At 42.4% G+C, this 23,952-nt stretch overlaps 1 long non-coding RNA gene across 1 annotated transcript in view; it reads left to right on the forward strand.

The window, feature by feature from the left end:
• Positions 1–2,822: 2,822 nt before the first annotated feature.
• Positions 2,823–23,952, forward strand: part of LOC308582732 — a 33,389-nt gene continuing 12,259 nt past the window's right edge. The window contains exons 1-3 of the long non-coding RNA XR_014005819.1: positions 2,823–2,933; positions 3,677–3,743; positions 5,222–5,425. This is a non-coding gene — a long non-coding RNA (uncharacterized lncRNA). The remainder of the gene's footprint in view (positions 2,934–3,676; positions 3,744–5,221; positions 5,426–23,952) is intronic.

Consider the following 23,952-nt stretch of genomic DNA (forward strand, 5'->3'; position numbering starts at 1 on the left):
GCCAGCACGTCTTCTCTGGTGTGCTCAACATCTTCATCCAAAAGGAAACTCACAAAAGGATTTGAGGCGTTGGCTCCTAAATTTGCTTCCCTTCTGCCTTACAACTACATAAAAATAATTAGACCCTCTGTGTGAATGCAGCCTGATTCTCTTATAGCCAGGTCCATCATATCATGCTATATACAGGGGAAAGGAATCCTGTGGCCTCCAGATGCTGGCCATTTTGTCTGGTATTGATGGGAGCTGGGAGTCCAGCAACATCTTGATAGCAGTAGGTTGTCCGGTTGTGCTAATATACAATGAGTGTGCATGAGCTCTGTGCAGGGCTTGAATAATGACACAAGGTATTGTATTGAGGTGATTTTGCATCTCTCCCCCCCCCACCCCAAGTCAAAGCACAATGTCAGTAAACCCCCCTGAGCCAAATCAGACCCCATATTCTGCAACTCCATTGCTTTCCTATAGCTCTATAGCCCTCTAGATCCATTGGCTCTGCAAGAAATGAGGTTGTGAAAATGCTGCCAGCAGAGTTCGGAAGAGCTCTGAGCTGCTTTGTTTTCTTGTTATAGCACAGCAGTTCAGGTTTGTTGTTTTTAAAGCTTCATTTAAGTTGAAAAAAAAATATTTCTGTGGCTCTGCTCTAACAAAGGAAGACCATAGAGCTCTTCAGAATTCCACAGGCAACATTCTAGATAGGCCTTACAAAGAGAAGTATCAGAGCTGGTGTGAATCTGCAAAGCTTTTTTAAAAAATGTACACCATTTTTAAAAAATGTACACCATAAGAAAGAACCAGGGACAACTCCCCACCCCACCCTACAATCTCCTTTACGCCCCCCACAAAAAGCCCCTAGTTCTATTTGCCTGCAGTTTGGAAGGCTTAGTCCACTGTGCAGAGGTTCCTGGGCCTGTAAATTTCATCCCTGTTGACCAAATGGCAAGAAAGCTATAGCCAGTTTTGGATCCCCCACTATAGAGAATGATGGACACAGAACATTGTTTTATACAGAGCAACTCAAAATCAAAATTTCAGCTGAAGAGGAAAGAGCACAAAGCAACTCAGATAAACATCAGGGGTTTGTTTTTAAGCACACTGATCGCAAGCACATTATCCATGTGCCATTCCTGCTGTAGCCAAAACAATACCATCTAGGCACAAGAAGAACATATCAGCAAACGTGGGGAACCTCAAGTCAAGATGCTAAAATATACAAAACAATATTTAGTGGGGGGTACTCTTAAAGGGAGGAAACAAACCAAAAACCCAGCAAGGCCTGGACATGCTGACTGGCTCCTGGGAGAAAAAAGCAGGAAGTCAGGTGGGGCGGGAGAAAGGAGTGGAGTACACTGCAAAGGGGGCATGGTCAGAACCCTAAATAGGAGACCCTTCAAACTGCAACATTTTGTTGCAGGTCTCACTTGTCTATTATAATTTCTGAGGGAAGAATTCAGTTGTGCTCTTCTGATTCTTCTGTCACAGCAAGCACTTCAGCTTGCCAGAAAGAATGACCACCCCTCCTCTCCTTGCGCACAACCCTCAGGTTTTCCACTCCCACCCCCAAGCCAGTTTTGGGGGGCACATGAGTGGGGGGGAGAGGCGGCAGCCCCACTGTGCATGCGGAGGTCCTGTGTTTATGCTTCTTGCAGTGTTTATGGCTTTGGAACCTGTCACACCTAAACCCATTTTTGCCATCATCCCTTCTGGGAAACCTTTTGAATGCCACATACCAGCAGTGGGTGGGCAACAAATGTGAATGTTTTGGTTTGTATAGGAAGCTAATTTCTGCATACTCACACACCTCTCCCTATCTGCACAGTCACACATCTCTCCATGTTCCTCATCCAGGCAAACAAAAAGCATTATCAGAGTTCAAGGACATTTCCAGCTAGGCAAAAACCCTCAGTGAAGATGCAAAGCAGGCCCAGTGAGGGTGTAGAATGAGGCAAGATCTCCCCCAACAGTCCCCACCCTGGAGACTAGCAAAAAGTGCCATGTAAGCCATTTATGCCAGAAAGTCAGTCACAAGAAGATGAGCTAACTGGTGTCTTCTGTGCCGTCAGACGGCGTGAACTAGTGTCCATTTTTAAACTTGCACGTTTGCAGTTTGGGCAAGAAATCTGCACATGCTCGCAGTTTGGGGCAGACAGGACAGGGCGGGAGGGAGAGAAGGCTAGAGAAGCTCTTGTTTTTGCCTGGTTCTGTAAAGTTCCACTTTCTTTGCCTGATTGAGTAATATTGTGTAAGCTGTTTGTCACATACCATAAAAAGCAGGCCTCAAAGAGCAAACGGGGCACAGCCTTTGAGAAATGATTCTCACTGCTGCCCCTGCACAGGTGAATAAATTCTGACCTTCCTCTGAAAGAACCCATGTCTGTCGTTATTGACTGGGAAAACCTGCAACAAGGGTGTGGTCTCAACAGCCACATTCTGCCTGAGGTCCATTCCTGAACCAACTCAAAGGCTGGAACTACAGGGAGCTAAGGACAAGGGCTGGTTTATGCTATTTCCCGCAACTCTGTGTTGTAATCAAAATATGCTTTAGTTGGGCACAGTTGATGATGGCCAGGCAGACATCTGAGCCCATCTCTCTCAAAATGCTATTCACTCACTGCAAGCTCTCCAGAGCTAGGGGTCATCCAATGAAACTGACCGGCAATAAGTTTAAGTTCAAGCCAACAAAAGGGAAGCTTGCTTATCATGCAACACGTAACTTGCCCAGGGACCACGTTGTCACAATATGTTTTTGTGATGGCCACTGGCACGAGGGCCTTTAAAAAGGATTGCACTGAGAGAAAGTGAGCCCCAAGTTCAGCAGAGACAGGCAGGCCTGCATTGTGTAGTAAAAAAAAAAAAGTAGCAAGAGTGATGGAGGGAAGCAATCGAAATAATGGCTCCTTCTTTCATTGGATGTTATAATCAGAGGACACGGAAAGGTGAGTGGGAACTAAGGGAGAACCGGCCGATTGGTCTTCTATCTGCACTTTATAAAGGTTTCACAAAAAGACCGAACAATTGATTTCAGTGTAATGTTGGATTTTAATCAAAGCAGAGAATAAGTCAACTCTTTAATCAAGATTTTCTGTAATGGATTATTTTTCTAATTGGACGGGTACAGGAGACAAATGCATGGAACCTGGTGCTCGGTGGCATTCTTTAAATATTGGTAAACTCTCAATCTCAGCTGATTGTGAGATAAAATCTCTACTGGAGTAGGGCGCTCTTGGAGGTCACGCATTCAACTCCTAAAGCTATGCAATGAACAAGAGTCAGGCAACTATCAAGTTAATTCACCTCTGTAATGAAGACCATTCTCCTTGCTGAGACAGTTCATTGATGGGTTAAACGATGAAGGACAGAATCAGGACATCCCCACAGTTTACTGAGTTTTCCATTGGTGTCAAAACCCATGGGCAAAATCCAGCAAAACTCAGTCACCGCATGGCCAAGTCCCATTGAAATCAACGAGAAATGCAACTAAACCCAGTCAGTTCCTTTTAATAGGATGAAGGTCCTCTCTGAGCCAAGAGTGCCTGTTACTGCTTTTATAAGTAGGGATAGTTACTCTCGTCTAAAGGCTTATATACAGTATTCAAACAGTTCTGAACAGATAGAACCTCTTTAAGAGATATCTTTAAGAGGGATGAGCTGACCAGATCATTCTACCTCAATCTCCCAGGTCTATACTGTTCCATTCCTTCCTGCTATGTGCCATTGCATCCCATACCACCCCTTTCTGCCCAACTGTGAGTACTTTATGCAAACTTTGTATAGAAAATATACATTTTTTAAAAAAAGCATACCAATGATTTTCAAAGGCGTTCACCAGTAAAATGGCATAAAGGGATGTATGGGCTGAGACTTCGAGAAAGGAAGTCTTCCTGGCTCTGCTCTGCTGTGCTGTGTCCCATCAATCTTACCTCTTGGTTCTTTGTTTCTGGCTCTTGTTTTATCTCTGACATTCTGTCCTGTTGTACACATGCTGTTCACTTGTATATGAATTGGCCCACTCTTTTGCTGGCTGGTGTCCATCTATGTGTGCTGTGCAGCAAACCATTTTTTCACCAGTTAGTTTTTAGGGTAAGAGGGGAGACTTAGGATTGGTGAAAAGTTTAATGACCCTCCTCCAAGGTTTACATTTCCGTGCATTGTTCACATGCGGCTTGCAAGTATTTATTTCTTCTGCCTGCAGCACAGGTACCATTCCCCCCCCCCCCAAACAGGGGTGGAGGCTTTCCTAAGGAAATCTTGGCCAATTCAGGGATTACATAGGTGATATGATGATGTCACATCATGCAGTCAATCAGATTTGACAATATGCATGATGTCACAAAGCCAAAACGGAGTAAGGGCTGGAATGCAAAACTTCCTGATGACACCACTTAGCTGATCAGATTTGGCATTTGATGATTTAACAAAACCAAGTCACTGCTTCCTGCCTTCATTCTGAGTTGGTGAACATTTGGGTCCCATTCACAGGGCTGTCTGAAAAATTGCTGAAGAAAGGGAGGTCATTACAAAAAGGTGTCAATCTTCATTCAATGCACCTCCTAGTTTTAGTTCAGCCCTGGTTCCAAAGGCTCCCAGCTCTTCTTCCCTGCTCATACCTTCCAAAATCCTACACAGCTGTCTCCTGCAACTTGCCTCTCCAGTTCTACTATCTCTGCTCCCACTTGCCTAGATTCTTCCCTCTGAAGAATTCATTTGAAGGTCCTTCAAATGAATCCCGCCATGACATGGCATCACCAAAGCCAAGCTGACAAAAAGAACAGAAACCTTTTCCAATGGGCTCAGTTCTTACAGTTCTAATCTAACAAATGAATGGGGTTAGCCAGCACTGAAATCCAAGTCAATCGCCCTGAAACAGCATCTTGGCTTCTGTTTCACTGCTTCTGGATAAGCAAAATATGGCAGTCTTTAAGGAGACTGGTGTGTGAATGGAAAGAGCACCCATTCACTGGGGCTGTTAATTAATTAATTAAAACATTTCTCATATGGCTAAATCTATCTATCATCACCTATCTATCTATCTATCATCTATCTATCTATCTATCTATCATCTATCTATCATTTGGGTTCCAATCCTATTCCCCTAGAAATAAACCCTATTGAATTGAGACTCATCCTGGATTTCACTGTTAGTGCAGGAGTGACACTAGGTTTCTGAAACTGCAAGAAAGAGGACACTATGATGACTCATTTTAAATACCCCTACTAAATGTAGGCTACAGAAGCTGTGATATATTGCTGAGAGAGGCAGGAGAAGAGAAGAGGAAAGTAAGTCTTCAACCACCAGTTATGTCTATGTCTCATCCAGAAAGTATAGCCAGAGACATTTTGGCAAATTTTAAAAAAATCTACCCGGACAGAAACGTTACCCCTGAAAAAGAGGATGTGTCCTGGAAAAAGAGGACACATGGCAACCTTAGTAAATACTGCAATTCTTTTGTTTTTACATCTTTGCAAGGGAGGAGGATGGGAAAAGAACCAAAACAACTTGGCCCCACCCATGTGACCCTTTTCCCATCCATGTGACCTTATTGCAGCCACTTATATGGCCTCATTGGCCACAGGCTGCCCCACTAGGTCCAGGGGCTACCAGCCACCACTGTTTCCCTGGGTTCAGGGGGAGGGATGTTGACTTTTTTGTTTCCTATTTTGGGGTGTGTAAGTGTTTTGCCTGGTTTTTTTGGGGGGGGGGAGTTCTGAACTTTGCCAGTTTTCCTTCTCTGAAATGGGTATATTGTGCTGCTTGCAACAGCTCCTAAGAGGGTCAAATGTGCTCCAGGGTCCCATAAGGCTGGGGATTCCCTGATTTTGTCTGATACAATCTACTTTTTAAAAAGAGATCAGAATGATCCTTGTTTCTTATCCATCATTTAGAACTGTGTCAAATATTATATTGTGATTTCTTTCGTATGTCTAATCTCACAATTGAGATTCAAGTTATATGTAATGGAAGACTTTAATAACCAGGTAAAAAGTTTTAAAGGACCTTGGATGAAAAACACTGATAAAAATGCATTGTTTAGGGCACTAAAAAGAAAGTTTTTTAAAAAAAATCAAAAAATCTATAGCCACACGCAAAGAACAGTCTCATCTTTTTACTGCAAAAAAAACCCCGCCACCAGTTTAACATTCTACCTGTGGCATTAGCTATAAAAAGGATACTTTTAAACCCCTAAGTAAGTAGGATAATAGTACCCTAAATCTAATAAAATGTGACATCAGATATCAGAAAATATGATTTTCTGCCAACCAAGCTGGTAAGCTACTTTATGTGACACTTTTCAAAAAGAGAACATTCTTCCTGCGTCTCTTAACATTGTGTCTGAAGGGGGTAAACTGCCGGTTAGGGGACATGTGTGAGGATAAAAAAGGCCTCTGTGTAGCTGACATGTTGTCCACTCATGTATGGCTCCATGTCACCTTATTTCTGCTGTCACAGAACCTCAGGCTAGTGCTTGATGCAATACTGGATTTTCCTCCCATCCTCCTGTCTCACTCAATAGTTATTTTGTCTCCTTGCTTTTCCGTGTGTGTGTGTGTGAAAGGTCCATGCAGAAACGGTTTGCGTTGGTCTTTCGGCTTTATTCCTATATTCCCAAGGAATCATGTACCTAATGTAAAGCCCATTGATTGGAATGCAAAGACTTTAATTGGCTATAATTAAGAGCAGGTCAGAATACAAAAGTCTGAGAACTGCAGAATGAGAAGCACTCCTGAAGTCAACAAATTTTTGTCAGGGCAAGTTTTTTTTGTTGTTTACCATCGTAACAAATTGTTTTCTCAAAATTTATCTTCTGTACCATGAAAATAAATAAAAACATTGCTTTAAAAAAATGTTTGGGGGAGTTTGACCTTTCACAATGAAATCAACCTACACATAGGTTACTATGAACTTTGTATATTTATATTGAGTCAGACTGCTAGTCCACCTCACTCACTAATGTCTACACTGACTGGCAGCAGCTCCTCAGGGTATTATTAGACAGAGGTCTCTCCCAGACCTACCTGGAGATGCTAGGAATTCTGCATGCAAGGCAGATGGTCTACCACTGAGCTACAAATTTCCCCCAGTACTTCTCAATAAAGGGTTAGGAATCATAGAACTGTAGAGTTGGAAGGGACCCCAAGGATCATCTAGTCCAACCCACTATGGGCAGGAATATGCAGCTGTCCCATATGGGGATCGAACCTGCAACCTTGGCATTATCAGTACCACACTCTAACCAATTGTTCCCCAACCCTGAATAAAGACTCTTTCATCCACTGTGCAACACATATCTTACAATCTTACTATTACTTTGAAGATCTTTACTGGAGACAGCTGCATGCCACAGTGGTTATTGCAATGAATATGTTTAAAGGTAAAGGGACATCTCGCTTTATTGGCTGAGGGAGCCGGTGTACAGCTTCCAGGTCATGTGGCCAGCATGACTAAGCCGTTTTTGGCGAACCAGAGCAGCGCACGGAAACGCCATTTACCTTCCCGCCGGAGCGGTACCTATTTATCTACTTGCACTTTGATGTGCTTTCAAACTGCTAGGCTGGCAAGAGGAGGGACCGAGCACCGGGAGCTCACCCTGTTGCAGGGATTCGAACCGCCGACCTTCTGATCAGTAAGTCCTAGGCTCTGTGGTTTAACCCACAGCGCCTTTACTAATAAATACCAATGCTGCTTTGCTTATTTAATAGAAATTAACCCAAACTACTAGGACTGTTTTGGTGAATTAGCAAACAAACAAACAAACAAACAAACAAAACCGCACAATGTATGATGTTTAGAATGCTTATTTACACAAAATGGCTGACACTGATTAAAATGTCTTTGTAGCCTGAAATGTTAATATCCCACTGTTGCAGAATGGAAAAGGTGGTTAGTTACATAGAAGGCAAAACCCAAAATGGCCCACTTTGTTTTGACCATAACCTTAGTTACTAGCACAGAGGTAGTGGGGATGGTTAGGCTAATATTGGGGAATTTCCTTATATGGCCGCCTGCGGTAAGCATTTAGAAACCAAGCAGAACTAAGGGAAGATTGGAGCAAACAGGAAAGACAACAGTTCATATGCCACAAATAGTAGTTCAGGCTGGCAAAGAGGAAGGTGGGTTCAGCACCTTGGAAAGAGACTTATATATGGGTTTCAAAACCACATTTAGCCATCCTGCATTTGAGGCAAACAATACAAGGTCGCTCAGCAATGTCCTGGAGTAACTGGTAGATCTTGATAGCCTAGGCTGTATATCGAAGGGTCTATATACCAGGCACAAGGTTCCTCTTGTATCTGTAACTTTGGGAAGCAGCCCAATCTGATTCACAGCTGCTCTCATTTGACTCATTTAGGATCGAATTAGATCTGTTAAAAAGTCCCTATTTACTATAGTGGGGAATGTGAAAGGGAAAAAAAGGCTACAGCTTTCTTTTTCCTTTCACAGAAGTGGATGGAATTTTCTGGCATAGCAGCTGCTTCATGGTGGATCGAGCCAGCCAAATTGTAGGCAGATACCTCCAGGGATTTTCACAGAGGGCACCTTTAATTTTTTATTATTTAAAATTGGGATCCTACATTATATTATCCTTCCTGTAATGGTCGCTTCATCCACCCTTGCCTCTGTCCTTTGCACTTTCTCTGTATCCCAATTGTGTGCATCCAAGATTTCGGAGACTTACCTTGCTAAACATATAAGAAGTCGGAATGGAAGCAGGTGCTTCCTAACATTTACTAAGTTCTTTAAAGTGTGTCTCAATCTTGAAATGGACAGCATATCCACACTTGAAAATATGCACCTAAAATCAGTATACAGGCCAATATGGAAATGACTGAGAACTTCAAGTCAGGCAAAACTAGAAATTACCGCAAGTACTGTAACATTTTGTATTATAGCCAAACTAACATTGCATCCCCCAAATTTATGTTTTTCTCATACAATTGTATTTGGGTGCAGTCTTGCCTTTCCAGACCCAGATTACGAGGTAGAGTTATTACTTTGGCCCTAGATGCTTGTTTCAAACATTTCTATACCACCCTTCAACCAATAGTTCCTGGGGTGTCCAATTAAAGGTATTAATTAATTAAGTAACCTGTTAAGAGCTCTTAGTCTGTACTCAGACAAGAAAGAATGACATTAAATTAATGGAAGGCATTTCATAAGATCTGCTGCCAAAGCCCTATGTAGACAAAGAGTTTTTTACAACTCTTGTGTGAAATGACATGCCAGATGCCTTTAACAAGGCATGGGAGCTCCTCATCTTTTTTTCTTGTTTTTATTTCTGTAGGCTTGTTTTCAAGAAACTAGAACCCTGAGAGTCATGGATCAGGATTGCCGTGCTATTCCTTAGGAGTCGCCATGCCCTTTTTGTTGAAGTGTGAGCCGCCTGTTTCCATCTGAGCTGGTCATCATGACTTATTCTTGATTTATTTATTTTATTTGCACCATCAACAATTTGGTTCCTGGGTTTGTTTTCCTCTTCCCTCCTTATCCCCTTTTCCTTTTGTGTTGTGCCTTTTCCGATTGTACGCCTGAGGACACAGGTTTTGTGGGCAAGCCCACTCTGGTAGCTTTTCTGTGCAACTACTTTGCATAAATAAATAGATAATTTGTTTCCTATTTATTTTTAATGACCTTTATTCCTTAAGGTGACGACTCTATGAGGAGCTTTGACTTATCCAGCTTGTGTTGCTTCACGTTATCTGCATTAGACATTTACATTTCTCCCTTTATGACCATTTTAATTACAGCATCCCAATTTCGGCTCCTTACTAAATATGAATGAAGCAGATGAAGTGTAGCCTAGCTGGAGCATGATGCTGTTTAACGCCAGTTACTATCTTTAGCCGAGATGCTGGGATTCATTCTCATCTCATTTGCTGAGCGCTCTATCATTAAAGTGTCATTGAAAACTGACACCACTTAATTTTAGCAGCTTTCAATTCTCGTTTGCAGCAAGAATAGCTTTAAATGGAGAGGAGTGCAAATTACAGAGAGAAGGGATATTTTTACACTGCACTCAGCATTTTATCAAACAAAGCTGCCTCGCAGGGAATAAGGAACAATACGTTATAAAAAGCCAAACTCTCCTCTGGTGCTGATAAATGGGCATTTGATCTTCCTTGTGTTGGCTTCTGTTTTACGGACTGCTTGCGGTGGCCATAGTCTTGGCTATTATGTTAGCGGAGTTGTTTCCAAGCCTCTAAGATATATATATAAATATAACCATATATAGATGTGGTTTTCAAAAAACTAAAACCTCTCAGCTCAGTTCCTTTCGCATCCCCTGGAAAGAATCCGTGGTTCTTCGCAAAGCAAAGTCTCATATGGAAAATTTTACTTCCTAAGCCCGTTAATTGCTTTTCTTCTCGTTACATTTTTTTTAAAAACCCAGTGGGAATTGAGGGGGACCAGGAACTGGGAATACAGACAATGTTTAACCCCTTCAATTTGGTTTTATTCCCTAATTGAATATATACACAGAGAGGGAGGGAGACGGGCTGCATTTGGAAACAGCCGCTGCTGTTAAGATGCTGCGCCAACCTTTGTAAAGCAGGACAGAAACGGCATTTGTTTTCAGGACCTGCTTCCAGCTGCAAGCATCCTTTCATTCATAAGACTATTGACCATTTCTCTCTGCTTCTAAATTAAATCGTATTTAGGGGACAGCCCATACAGTAAAAGGCAGTCACACAGAGAATAATTTACTTACATTGAACTAGACAGAGGTACAGCCGACATCAAAGTTCGAGAAAGATTTATAATGCAATGTAATATATATATTATATATCAATCACACAAAATAGGAAGCATTCCAAATGTATGTCTATATATGTGTTCATATTTAGTCCCCAGATTTAATTTCTTCTAGACACCACTCTCAGATCTGATATTATCAATTACTTGAATGCTTTTCCAAAGAAAGAAAGAAAGAAAGAAAGAAAGAAAGAAAGAAAGAAAGAGAAAGAAAGTCTGATACCTTTGGAAGGCTAACAATGCAATGCCACTTGTCATATAATTTGTTATATAATATTATGCATAACTCCTATTAGCTCGGAACAAGATCACATTAAAGTTTGACACTTTTTAGGCCCCGTGGGAGAATGAAACACATGCTTATTGCTGAAATCCTTTGCAGACTCACTTAAGAGAAATACCCATTGTGCAACAATGGGATTTACTTCTGAGGAAACGTGTCCAGGACTGAACTGCAAATCACCCCCTTACGATATCAGTGGGACTTGCAAGAGCTCAATTTAGGCAGACTCTGCCGTGCCATGTGTGTGCTGTGACAATGACATGCTCATATTGAATTTGATTTGAGGCCACTGGGGATTTTTTTTAATCTACGTGATTTGGGGAACTTTACAATTTTCTGTTTTGATAATTCATAGTTCTAAAAATGGGATATGTTTTAACTTATTATTGGGTTATGTTTGTTTTTTATGGTTTATATTGCAATGGCCATCGGCTACAACACTAAAAATCTGACTGATTGATATAATTAATTTCTTTATTGTCTGGTGGTCTAGATTAGATTGCCCTGATTTTTAAAGAAGTCACATGTTCCTTCTGGATTGCTGGGGGGGGGGGTGTTTAGCAGATTTGAAGAAGTGCCTTTTAAATTAATGGGTTGAATTGGAATAGTTATTTACTTCCTAAGGTACTAGAACTATCACTCTCTAAAAACTTTAGAATATAAATGTGGATGGTGTAAATTTGGCTTTATTTTTATTTTGGATAATCTGACTGACATTAAATTGTTTAAGTTAACATACCACAATTCCTTTTGGTTTATTTCAGTATTTGTATACTGCTCTTTAATTCCGTTCTTAGTAAAATTGTGGTTTAGCATAAAATGCAGCTGAAAATACAATTTAACTAAAATAACTATATATAATTACAAAACAATTAACAAGGCTGCTTGTTTCATTTTTCAAATTGTGCCTGTTTTAAAATCTGTTTCAATTTCAATTGAAAATATTAACCTTTGGATCACGAACCATTTGTTTCTTTTGTATATAAACACCATAAAAAATTAATGGTTTGATGAAACATTGGGGGCAAATGCAACTTAAGCTCTACATTACATAAATCATATTCAAAATTTCATTATGTTACTTTATGTGAATTCCTGAGTCAGAGATGGGAGGAGAGGGGAATGTTAAAATTCAAACACGTTTTTGGAACTCATAAAACTAATGTAAGTTGCTGTGCGCAAGGTAAGTTTGAAAATTATTTTCACCTCCAATTGTTTAAAATTCCCTCTGACTCATATATCTTTTCCCAGTAAAATTCTATCCTAAATGATGTTGAGTGCAGCTGAGCAGAATGAGGTGTTCCAAAATGTCTCAGTGGGAGGAGCAATTGAGGATCCAAAAGTGAGGTCGGAGGGGGGGGGGAGTCCAGTAAACCAGGTTCCAGGTAAGCAAACAGGAAAATAGGGAGCAGGCGGGTGCTGAGTTGAAGTCACTGTGAACCAGCCTGCCAGCCTCCTCTGCCTGTTTTCTATGCCTTTGTTGGTTAGTTGGTCTAAGTGTTACACTCGCCTTGTGACACGTGGAGTTTTTCAGGTGACATCTTTGCTCATGTGCAATGTGTACACATGGCCAGGTCTAGGGAAGCTTTTAATGTTTGATGCATTACTGTATTTTAATATTTTGTTGGAAGCCACCCAGAGTGGCTGGGGAAGCCCAGCCAGATGGGCGGGGTATAAATAAATAACAACAACAACAACAACAACAACAACAACAACTATTATTATTATTATTATTATTATTATTATTATTATTGCGGGACATACCAGGAGAGGTGGTTCCATAAGTACAAGGGTCCTAGGCCGCATAGGGCTTTAAAGGTCAAAACCAGCATTGAGTTTATCAAGTGGGGTGGCATTCACAAATGCAATCACCTCCCCTGCCCCACAGACACACTTGCAGTCTCGAAGTGGTGCAGATTATTCTAACGGTGCAGCATGTGATATCTTGCATGTGTTGACCCAACTAGAGAGCAAGGAAGAACAAGATATCTGATAATTAGATGCCTGGGTCTAATGGCATCCACCCACATGGGTTTAACAGAGCAGACTTAGAAGCAAGTCCTAACATTGGTCAAGCCAAATTTCATGTTCCGTCCATGTAAAAGGCTTCTGAAAAGATGCTCTCTTTGGTTTCATTTATGGCATTCCATAACAACTGAACAGTTTACAATAAACAAGTAAAAAACAACAACTGAAATACACAGTAAAACATAAATCCACAGGGGGTTCATAAGTACAAAAAAAGCAGAACTTAGTGCGCCCCCCAAGTTAAAAACACATTAAAAATAAAAAAGTCCAGATTGCAGAGGTTACTGCTTTGAAGTTTTATTGCAACCAAGCAGTATAGAAATGTGGTGAAATAAAGAAACAAAAAGCTCTTTATCTTGTGGTGAAAAGTGCACAAGGATGGTGCCAGGCAAGCCTTCCTGGAAAGGGCCACTACTGAACAAGCCCTGTCCTTGGAGATATCCACCTGGAACATAGCCTCTGAAGAGCTGCCACACTTCTGGTACACAAAGCCATATTCTTTTGGTTCCCCCCGCCCCCCGTACTAGAATGAACAAGGCAGGCTTCATGGAAACCACAGTTTGTTACAATACTGGAAGAAGCAAATTAGAAAATGGGGTCCACTGTTGGGCTCACCTGAACAACAAAAATAAAGTATGAGTGACTGTATTTTGAACAAAACATTTTAGAACCATTTCACTAGGAAAACCGTGGTGATTAGTGGAGTGGTTTTTGTTTTTCATCTCTCCAATGAATTGATTGCATGATTTCCTTAACCCAGAGTTCTGCATTTTCAGAAGGGCACAAGTGGATCTCTTGCACATGAGACTGCATAGTTCATTCCTGAGCAGGGCTAAGGAACCAAACTAAGATGCAGGTGGATCCGCTTAATAGGGCAGTTTTTGCAGACAGAAATCTGTGTGTGCATCGAAGCTCCTGAACCCATTAAAAACAAATAAATCAAAGCAAATACTGATTGACTCTAAGTAACTATCCTCAATACAGTTAAGCCAAAGAACTTGACTTTAAGCCAATTTAGCTGTATTTATGCCAATGGAAATAAATCTGTTTAAATCACAGGTCATCAGTTTAAACAGTTTAGGGAATAGTCAGTATACAAGTGAGTTGCATTTATAACTGTCTCTGAGCATTACATTCCACACACCATCCTCTTCATATAAAATGATAATTCCAACTGTATTTCTTTTTACCCAAGTTTCCATTGCTTTTTTTATTTGCAGTTGTCTTTGAGAACCAACGGGTGCATCCTTTTCATTCCAGATAGTTCAGTGACTTCTTTAAGTTCCTCTTCTTCAGAAATACTGATTCTATCTTTTCCCATTTTTAAAATATTGACATTATGGCATCTGTTTATCATTCCCTTTCCTTGTTCCATCTCCCCAGCTGCAAGCACTTAATCAAGGTGTGCAAAGGAGGATTCATCAGGGCTGTGCAGCCCTTGCCTCAGCCTTGAATTTCCTCTCTCCCGCTCTTCTAAGAATGCCAAAGGGTCCAGGACATTTTCTGCTTAGCCATCCAGCTCCCAGGGCTCTGGTAGCAGCAGGCCTTTACAGCTGCACCAAGGCTGAAATCTTGGCATGGCTTTCAGCCACATAGCGTGCTCTCACACATTATGCCAGAACCTTGGAGGCCAGGGGGCTATTAAAACCCACTCTGCCCCTCTGATGGCCTTCTCTGTTCTTTGCAGGTCTCCCCTTCCCAAGTACTTTGCAAATTTCGCTGGTTGCCTTTTGGGGGCTGAATAGGATTTTTCCCCCAAGTTGCCTTATTGACCTCACTGACTGGGGTTTTTATATTTGTTTGTGTTTGTTTGTGGTTTTTTGTTTTTTTAGAATTCTGCTCTGTTTCTCTCATTGTGTTAATTTGATGGTTTGGCAGTATTGACTAGGTTGATGTATATATTTGATTGATGCTTTGTTTTTTGATGTCTTTAAATGTTCATTTAATCAAATCGAGTTATTGGCTGGAGTGTTTTGAAATGATTTAGTATCTGATAGTCATTGTAACGGTGTATTGATATGCATTTTATAGCACCCTTGTGAGCTGCTTCGAGCATATTCATTTGGAAAAGTGGCATAGAAATTTAAATAACAATAGTATTAATAAATTTGGTCATACCTGGTAAGCATGGGCCGTAGTTTCACAGGGCAGGTGCAAGGTGAAACCTGAGGCTTGCCTTCTAGGTTGATGGGGCCTGTTGGCTGGGTGAGGAATCCCTTTGTGGCTAACCTGTGACAATCACTGATTTATTGGGCCTTGAGACAGGATGGGTCAGGAAAGCCTTCCTACCCACGCTTAGGTGTGGGGCTGATAGAAGGGGATGAAGTTAAGCCACCCCCTTTCGTGTGACACCGTTAGCCTGAACTGACTGGTTAATAGCTACCGTAGGTTTCCACACAGTCACACAGCAGATAATTTGCATACCTTTAAATAAACATAGCCCCACCAAGACATCTCCTGTGTCACACCTGTTATGGTCATGGTTGTGGTCAAATTGAACACCTACCATGATCAGTGAGTGTCTCCCACTCTCCCTACAATTTGTGAAAGCTGTGCACTAACACACTCATTTTATTTAATGAGTAAAACCAGTGTTCCCCCAGCAAAAACAGAATTTCTGTGATAAGTGAGATGCAGTTGACCAGGATTCCACTCTGTCCAAAACATAGATAGGCTCACCAAATGCACTCGTGAAGGCTAGGGGGAGCCAGCACTGTTAGGGAGCATCATACATTCTGCTCCACCTGCTGCTGCTGCTGGCCAAGTATCAATTAACTCATGCAGGAACTGTAGCCAGAGCTGCCCCTGTACTCCAAGTGATTGAGGATTGCTTTAATGACTATGCTATGTTCCCCCAACAGACAAGTCTATAAACAAAGACATCAGGGAAATGACTGGGCACACACATACACACACCAAAAAGAAGAGTAAGGTATTGAGTTGAGAGTCATTCAGAATAGAAAAGCACCCCAGAAAGAGTATCCTTTTAAAATTGTCCACTTAATAACTCCTAATGAGCATCTGCTCACACAAGCTACATCTGTTACCCCATTGCTCAGTAGAGGGGGAAGAGGGAAGGGATGCAGCTCATTAAGATAACACCACATCCATTGCATGAAGCAGGTCCCATGCCCAGTTCCTGGCACTGTCAGATAGGACTAGCATAGATGTTTCTCTAGAACCCTGGACAGCTACTGCCACTCAGTTCTGAGCTAGATGGACCAAAGTCCTGGTTTGGTATAAGGCTGCTTCTTATGTTCTCAGTTTCCCATGCTTTCCTCCAAAGCCAATGGCACAGCTTTTCAATTCAAAGACATGGAAGGACCAGGTTCCCTCACCTTCACCCCCATGCCATGTGAACCAGCAGCACCAGTTTCCGGCAGCATCAGCAGCTGGCAAGAACCTAGGTGTTCCTGTGTGGCTTTCTCCACCAAAGGCTGCTTGACTGACAGTAATGTAACAGCTGCAGCCATGCACAGCAGGCAGCATTTGTTGCCGGTCTGTCTATTCTGCTGCTTTCAGACACCTGGGAGAACATACAGGTTGTCAACCACATCCTCCCGGTGTTGTTTTTAGAACTTATCTCACTTTGGTTGCTTTCCACTAAACATTTCTTTGAGTAGGTCTCTCATTACAAATCCTCATGGTGATTAAACAAAATCTAGCACCCATCCTCAAAGTGGCGCCAGGGCAAGAGAGTTACCCCTGTTTCTTGTCTGCTATCCCAAGTATGCCTAGCCACCTTTAGCGGGTGTCTTCCAAAGGCCCCACCACCCATGTAATGCAATGGAGGTGGTCCATTAGGGTGAATGGGAACTGTCCTGCCAACCTCCACCCTCCTGCCTAACTCCTTCCTCATAACCAGTCTAGGACACCAGCTGACACAATTTTCCTGAATAGTCTCAGTATTGCATTAGTGGAACTCAAAAGCAGATGGGGACAAATCTAGAGTTAGCTGGTTCTGTCTGTCATTGGCTGCTGTTGGTCACCCTGACTTCCTTCTAGTCTTAATGGGCTTCAGCCCCCACTGATGTTATGATCAGTGGCAACCCTAGAAAGAGCCTTCTTGGTGGTAGCACCTCAACTGTGGAATTTCCCAGAAAGGCTCATCTGGCAGCAACATCTTTCACTAGGCAAATACACCCCCCCCATTTAATGCAGTAATTTGTTATATTTTATAGTTTACGTATTTTTTTTATTTTTGTAACTTGACCTGGGATCTTTGCTGAAGGGTGACAGATATATCTTACAAATGAATAATCAGTATTTGCCAGTGAAACAGTACTAGTCTGGATGTGGCGTGCTATTTTCTGAATTCCTAAATGTCTCATTTTCTCCATTTTTAATTTTTAATTCAGGTACAAGTTCTAATGAATATCACAGCTGAATCCTGCAAATACTTATGGTGTAAATAAAGGCTACTTACAATTGCACTGATGATAGAATCAGTACTAAGTTAATGCTGTCAATAATCTTTTTTTATATTTTCCTGACCAAGTATTGCATGTACCAAATTTGTACTATCAGACTGAAAACCAGATCTGGAGCTTAGTGTTGGAGGCAAATTTCCTTTGTATTATTTGGAAGTTAAGACACATTGATTCCCAAGTTTCACAAAGTGTATTACAGCTGTCATTAAAAAAAACACAACCCAGCATTTTCAACCCACATTTCACAATGATTTCTTCTTTCTTGCCACCTATCTTTTTAAAAATTCAATTTTGCTTCAATCACTCCTTGCATATTATAGAACATTGTGCCTATGCTCAGCAAAGCCTCTTGGATTCCTATTGCCGGTATTGTGTGGTCTTGCTGCTTTTGTTTGCAACGTGTATCCAAACAAGGAAGCTAAACACATCCCACTTCTCTGCCTGCGCTTTAATTCACAGCACCGTCTCTTATTCTCTAAAATACCTCTCTTTATCTGGGCCCCTCTGTTTGAACGATCCTAGCACTTGCAGCAAAAGGGATTGGCGCGGGGGTGAGTTGGGGGGGGTGAACAGGAAAGACACCAAACCGAACTTTTCAAGATCAGTGCTTAACATAAAAATTTCATCACAATCTTTATCATCTTGCAACGGTTGCAGAAAGGGCCCGAGCTCTCGCCACCTTTAACTTCCTTAAAGTCGCCTATTTTACCTTCAAATCTGATGAAGTGTCAAAGTCATTTACCAGTAATGAGTTCTGCTGCAAATTTTATTTTGCTTGGAATTTAATTAATGGGCCAAAGACTTTCCATTGTGATTTGAGCAAATGAATAATAAATCAAGAAAGGAGATTTGTCAGGGAAGGAACATCTGTTTCTTACAAGCGTTACAACATGACTACAGCTTGGCTGTGCATTACCAGCGCAGAGACAGTAGGAGTCCTCTCCTCTCTGGCTCTCTTCATTTATTGCTCCACTGAAGGTGAACAGAGAGCACTCTAATGGGCCTCTGGTGTTAATAAAACTTTTCGCTTCTCCAGTTCCAACGTAGCCCCTTCCTTTTGGGTGCTACTGTCCTTAGTACATGGTTTGCTGGTCAACGTCAGGATTCTGCAGCGTCAGTACTTTAAGGGATGATTAATAACGGGAAGACAAATTCATAAGCAGAAACAATATGAAATTACCATCATATTAGTGTTAACTGTCATGCTTTTTATTTTTGGAAGGAGGGGGGTTGTAAATGAGATCGTGATTGAAGTTAAGTACTTTGACTTGCATTGTCGAAAGGAAAAGTAGGTCATAGGACCTGTTGTGTTCTGTCTAGTTAACCAGTATAAGGGCTCTGGGTTTCAGTTTAGCCTCTTCCTTTTTTTAAACACACACACACACACAACCATGACTAGCATCTTTGGAACAATTAAGACAGAATTACAGTCTGAGACGCTGAAGGTTTTATACCTCTAAAAAGGGGAGGGGGGCTTTCAAGGCTCTGCAGTCTGTTCGATGGCACTTATTGTCATAATCCCCTCTTTTTACTTCTTCTTTTTAGCTCCTATACCCCAAGGAGGTTTTAAGTGCCCACTAGGTAGGATTAAATTGCCTTATGAAAATTTGCACGACAGGGTTCATGAGGGCCCCGGGGTAATGTTTGTAATATATGCAGAACTATAATGACTGGTAACGGCACACAGACATAACATACGATCCAACACGCCAGATTTTGCAACAGGCAAAGCTTAGCATTGTAAGGTGAATTATACAATGGTGTGTGGAACATCGCAGCACGTTGCAGGGGTGTTCTATATGTATGCGCATGCATGGCACACACTTCTGGCTTTTCTGCTGGCTTTTATAATGGGCACCTCCGACGGTAAACATGGAATTTCTAAAAGGTAACTGGCAGTGCAGTTCTTTGTATGAAGGGCTGTGGCTGAGTGGTACAACGCTGTGCATCAAGATTCTTAAAGCAGCCTGCCAGACAGATGGGCAGCAAATGCAACTTACCCATAACCCACCCACCCCCCGAACTTGAAGAGTGTGAAATCCTTGAGATGGATCCATTTTTCTGGATCTGTATAGGGCAGCCTCCTATGTTCTGTGGTGACGCAGTACAGAGGGCCTGAAAGCCAGAGCTAAAATGTATCATTTCTAAATTTACATTTTCATTGATTCCTTCTAGATCACCTGCTTCTACATCAGCCTGTTCACACATTAAGGTCACCTTTAGAGACCCTCCCCTCAGTGGTGGCAGCCAAGTTAAAAGTCCAATACATGAGATACTGCTGTAACTTGGGTTTTATTTCACGTGCAAAATTTCATTTTTCTGGGTTTTTTGTTTTGTTTTTAGATTTTGAACATTTAAAAGTACAACTAGTCAGCATGAAATTCAATGGTGCATGGCACTCAAGGGTGTTGAATTTGGCCTGGGATAAAGTCTGAAAGGTCTGATCTCTGCTGCAACCTCAGAGGAATGGCAATTTTTTCTTACAAGGAATCCAAATCACCCCCAGACCTACCTTTGACCTAAAAGGTTAACAGTAGGCTTCCATTGCACGGTTTTCAGGATCTTTTCTCACACTCTGCACAGCCCCCTAACCTGCAATAGGATTTTAACAATGAACCACACTGCAGGACTTATATGCACACACACACACACACACACACACACACACACACCGTATTTTTCCATGTATAAGACGCCCCCTATTTTGGGGGACTAAATTGAAAGAAAATGAGGAGAGATGGCCCAAAGTTGTTGAGCTTTTTAAAGGGGGAATTGCATGCGCGCCATCACCCCAGCAGGGCTGTTGCTGGGGGTTGGCAAAGTGGGCAGCCGCTCCCCACTCACCACTGTGGGCAGGAAGCTCCCTAGAGTGCGGACCGCCAACCAGCTGGCTGGTGGTGCGCAGCTCCCCCTCCCCCCGCCACTATCCGTGTATAGGACGGCCCCAGTTTTCTGACATGATTTTTGAGTCAAAAAACCTTGTCTAATACACAGGAAAAATACGGTACTTCTCTTTCAGCCAAACCTGCAACTTGAGGAAAATAGCAATGGGTAGCACAGCAGGGTTGTTGAAACCTTCAGCCCAGCTCCCGTCTTGCAATCGAATACCTTTGGACAATACTACACTTGGAGCCTCAGCTGCCATACTCAGTACAGTGGTACCTCGGGTTAAGAACTTAATTCGTTCTGGAGGTCCATTCTTAACCTGACACTATTCTTAACCTGAGGAACCACTTTAGCTAATGGGGCCTCCCGCCACCGCCACCCAATTTCTGTTCTCATCCTGAAGCAAAGTTCTTAACCTGAGGTACTATTTTTGGGTTAGTGGAGTCTGTAACCTGAAGCGTCTGTAACCTGAAGTGTCTGTAACCCGAGGTACCACTGTACAACTTTACGCTGCAGGGCTGTCAAATGCACTCCTTCCTATTCACAGCCTCTTGCAAGCTGGTGACAATGAATTGCATCTGCTTTTGAATCTGCATTTACAGGGCTATTTTTAAATGTTTCACACTAAATAAAAAATGAGTTAGAAAGAGCAGGTGGGGTGGACACACTCCATCGATTTCTCAGGGCAGATCTCACTTTCATCCCTGGGGCCATTTAGAAATAATTTCTCGGAGTGAACCAGGAAATGACCTATCCAGACAACAAGAGGGTTGTCTCTACCCTTTATATACCTATGTCTCTCTTCCTCCCTCGTCTTTCCTTACTCCTCTCAGAGATAAGAGAAAGAGAAAAGTGTGGCAAAGAGCAATGGTGGGAAAGATACAGATGATGATGATGATTTATTACCTACCTTTCATCAGGAAGTCCCAGGGCAGGCTACAACAATATGACATCCAGAAACTTAGAACAATTAAAACGAATTACTGTCACAGAAACAGGGTGGCTCCTGAAAACATATACCCCATCTGTCAAACAGCAGGGCAAGGAGATGGACAAATTAATGGAAGATAATGCTATCAAGTTGCTACTAGCCATGATTGTCTCCATGTTCAGAGGCAATGATGCCTCTGAATCCCTGATTCTGGAAACCACGGGGCAGGAAGTGCTCTTGTCCCTGCATCTGATTGGCTACTGTGAACGCAGGATGCTGGACTAGATTTGTCATTGGCTGGATCCAGCAGGCTCTTCTTACCTCCAGGTGCCAATAATTTCTCCCTTCTACTATCCTCCTTGCCTCTCAGCTACCTGCAAGAGGCAGAGGGGTGCCTAATTTTAGCGTCACACAGGGCGCCACTGAAATCTGAGAGCCCAAAGTCTACCACTGGGAGAGGGAGCCAGCGGGGGCCCCATCCTCTCTCTCAAGCTGCTCCCTGCCTCTGGCATTCTCCACAAATGCCTCCTCCTTCTCCTTCTCCTTCTCCTTCTCCTCTTCCTCATCCAACAGCAACTGCTACCCGAGGCCCAAACCGTTCAGGATCGCAGCTCTGAGATGTTAAGTTTGATTATCTCCAGTACTACTGATAAGGAACAAAATACTGCACTGCTGACTGCTTCTGTCCAAGGTTCCAGCCAATCATGTCTTAGCCCAGGATACTCCATTCCATTTCCCTTCCTGTCACCTCTCTCAGTTTTACTTTTGTACCCTCATCACTCAACATTACTCTCTCCCTCTCCCTCTTCCTCCCTTTCTCTCTATCCTCATTGGGCTGTCTTGAGGGTTCCCTACCCTTAAGGTGTTTTTCATTTTAAAAGCTGTACTGTAAAACTTGGGGATTTCCCAGGCCTGCTGATAGACCTCCCTCTTGTACACAGATAGTGCTGGTTTGACTACATCAAGAGAGACATGAGGAGAGCTCAGAGCTGGCTATTGGTTTATATGATTGCAGATATGTTTCTACCACCGTATTTTTTTTCTTAATGAGCTACATAAGTTGCTGAGCATAATTCACTGGACCCATTTTATGATTCTACAGGAGGGGAAATTACATGGCGATGAAAAGCTTGAAATATTAATTAAGTGTATCATGAAGGTTCAGAAAGGACAAATATGTAGATTCCCCAAACTGTCATTTTAAATAATCTCCAGTTTTAATGATTTCTTTGGAGCCATCGTTTTTGAAAACCTGGCACTAGCAAAACTGTTATCGTCTTCTTGCCCCTCCATTGTTGTACGGTCTGTCTCTCTTCTTCTGCAGAAGCACAGCAGCATCTGTGGGTGAAAGCCAGACATATGTCTGGCTACCACAGCGAACTCTCAGCCTGGCAGGGATAAAGCAACGCTTATTCCAGGCCCATATTTTTCATTCTCGTTTTAACTGTTACAAACACTCTCCCAGTGCAGGAGAACAACAGGGCTAAACTCAGATTTATGTGTCAATTAAGGGATGTTCTTCTGTCCAAGACTTGCGCGTTCAATGATTATTACCTTATGGGCGCTCTGATTAGCTTCACAGGGGACACCACATCGTATAACTTTTTAACAAAAAGAAGAGAGAGAATCTAGAGGAGGGCTGTCAGATAAACCCCTTAAATATAGATCAATATGCATTTATTGATTGGAGCAAATGGAGATAGTGTGAGAATGAATAACTCTTGCAGAGGGTAATCTGAATAGCAAAGGAAAGAAGAGGGGTTGTGTACAATTCACGGCGATTCTGAAATGTTTTCAATGAATGGAATTCTATGAAAGGAAATGTCGATATGTTCATCGCAACTTCGCATAATTATTGCAATTTAATATATGTACACAGCTTAGTGCGTCTATTTATGCATCTGGAGTGGATCCATAAAAAGTGAAAAACATCTCATTTCTCTATCGCTTCACCTATGGAAAGAGGTCCACATATACATGCTTTCTGGGAAGTGTGAATTTGCCACCGCACCACAGACAGGATGTTCATATAGCCCAGGGGTCTGCTCTGGAGCCGCACGTGGCTCCTTTACACCTTTGCCGCGGCTCCGGGGCGGATACTAGCGAGGGGAGGAGGCACATTGTGCGCCCCGACACTCCCCACTGTGGCGGGCGCTGTACTGGCTGTGACGTCGCATGGGGGCAGTGCGTGCGTTAGTCACGCACCGTCCCAACATCACCTTCCCGCCCGCTGTCAGATCGGAGGGCAGCGGCCCGCATGCTTTAAATGTCGCAATGGTTTTGTGGCTCCCAGTTGTTGTTTTTCTTCGGAAATGAGTCCAAGTGGCTCTTTTTGTCTTAAAAGTTGCAGACCCCTGATATAGCCATACTTGCACACATTAGGATAGGTTGAGAATGACTCTTCTGTGAATGGAAGTGATCCGTGCTGTGTCATTCCACCTCTCTAGAACTCTCCCGCATTCCTTTAGAGCAAGGGTAGGCAACCTAAGGCCCGGGGGCAGGATGCGGCCCAAGCGCCTTCTCAATCCAGCCTGTGGACGGTCTGGGAATCAGTGTGTTTTTACATGAGTAGAATGTGTGCTTTTATTTTAAATGCATCTCTGGGTTATTTGTGGGGCATAGGAAGTCGTTCATTTCCCCCCCAAAA

This window comes from Podarcis bocagei (genome assembly GCF_964188305.1).
Source record: "Podarcis bocagei genome assembly, chromosome: 3".
Taxonomy (NCBI): Eukaryota; Metazoa; Chordata; class Lepidosauria; order Squamata; family Lacertidae; genus Podarcis; species Podarcis bocagei.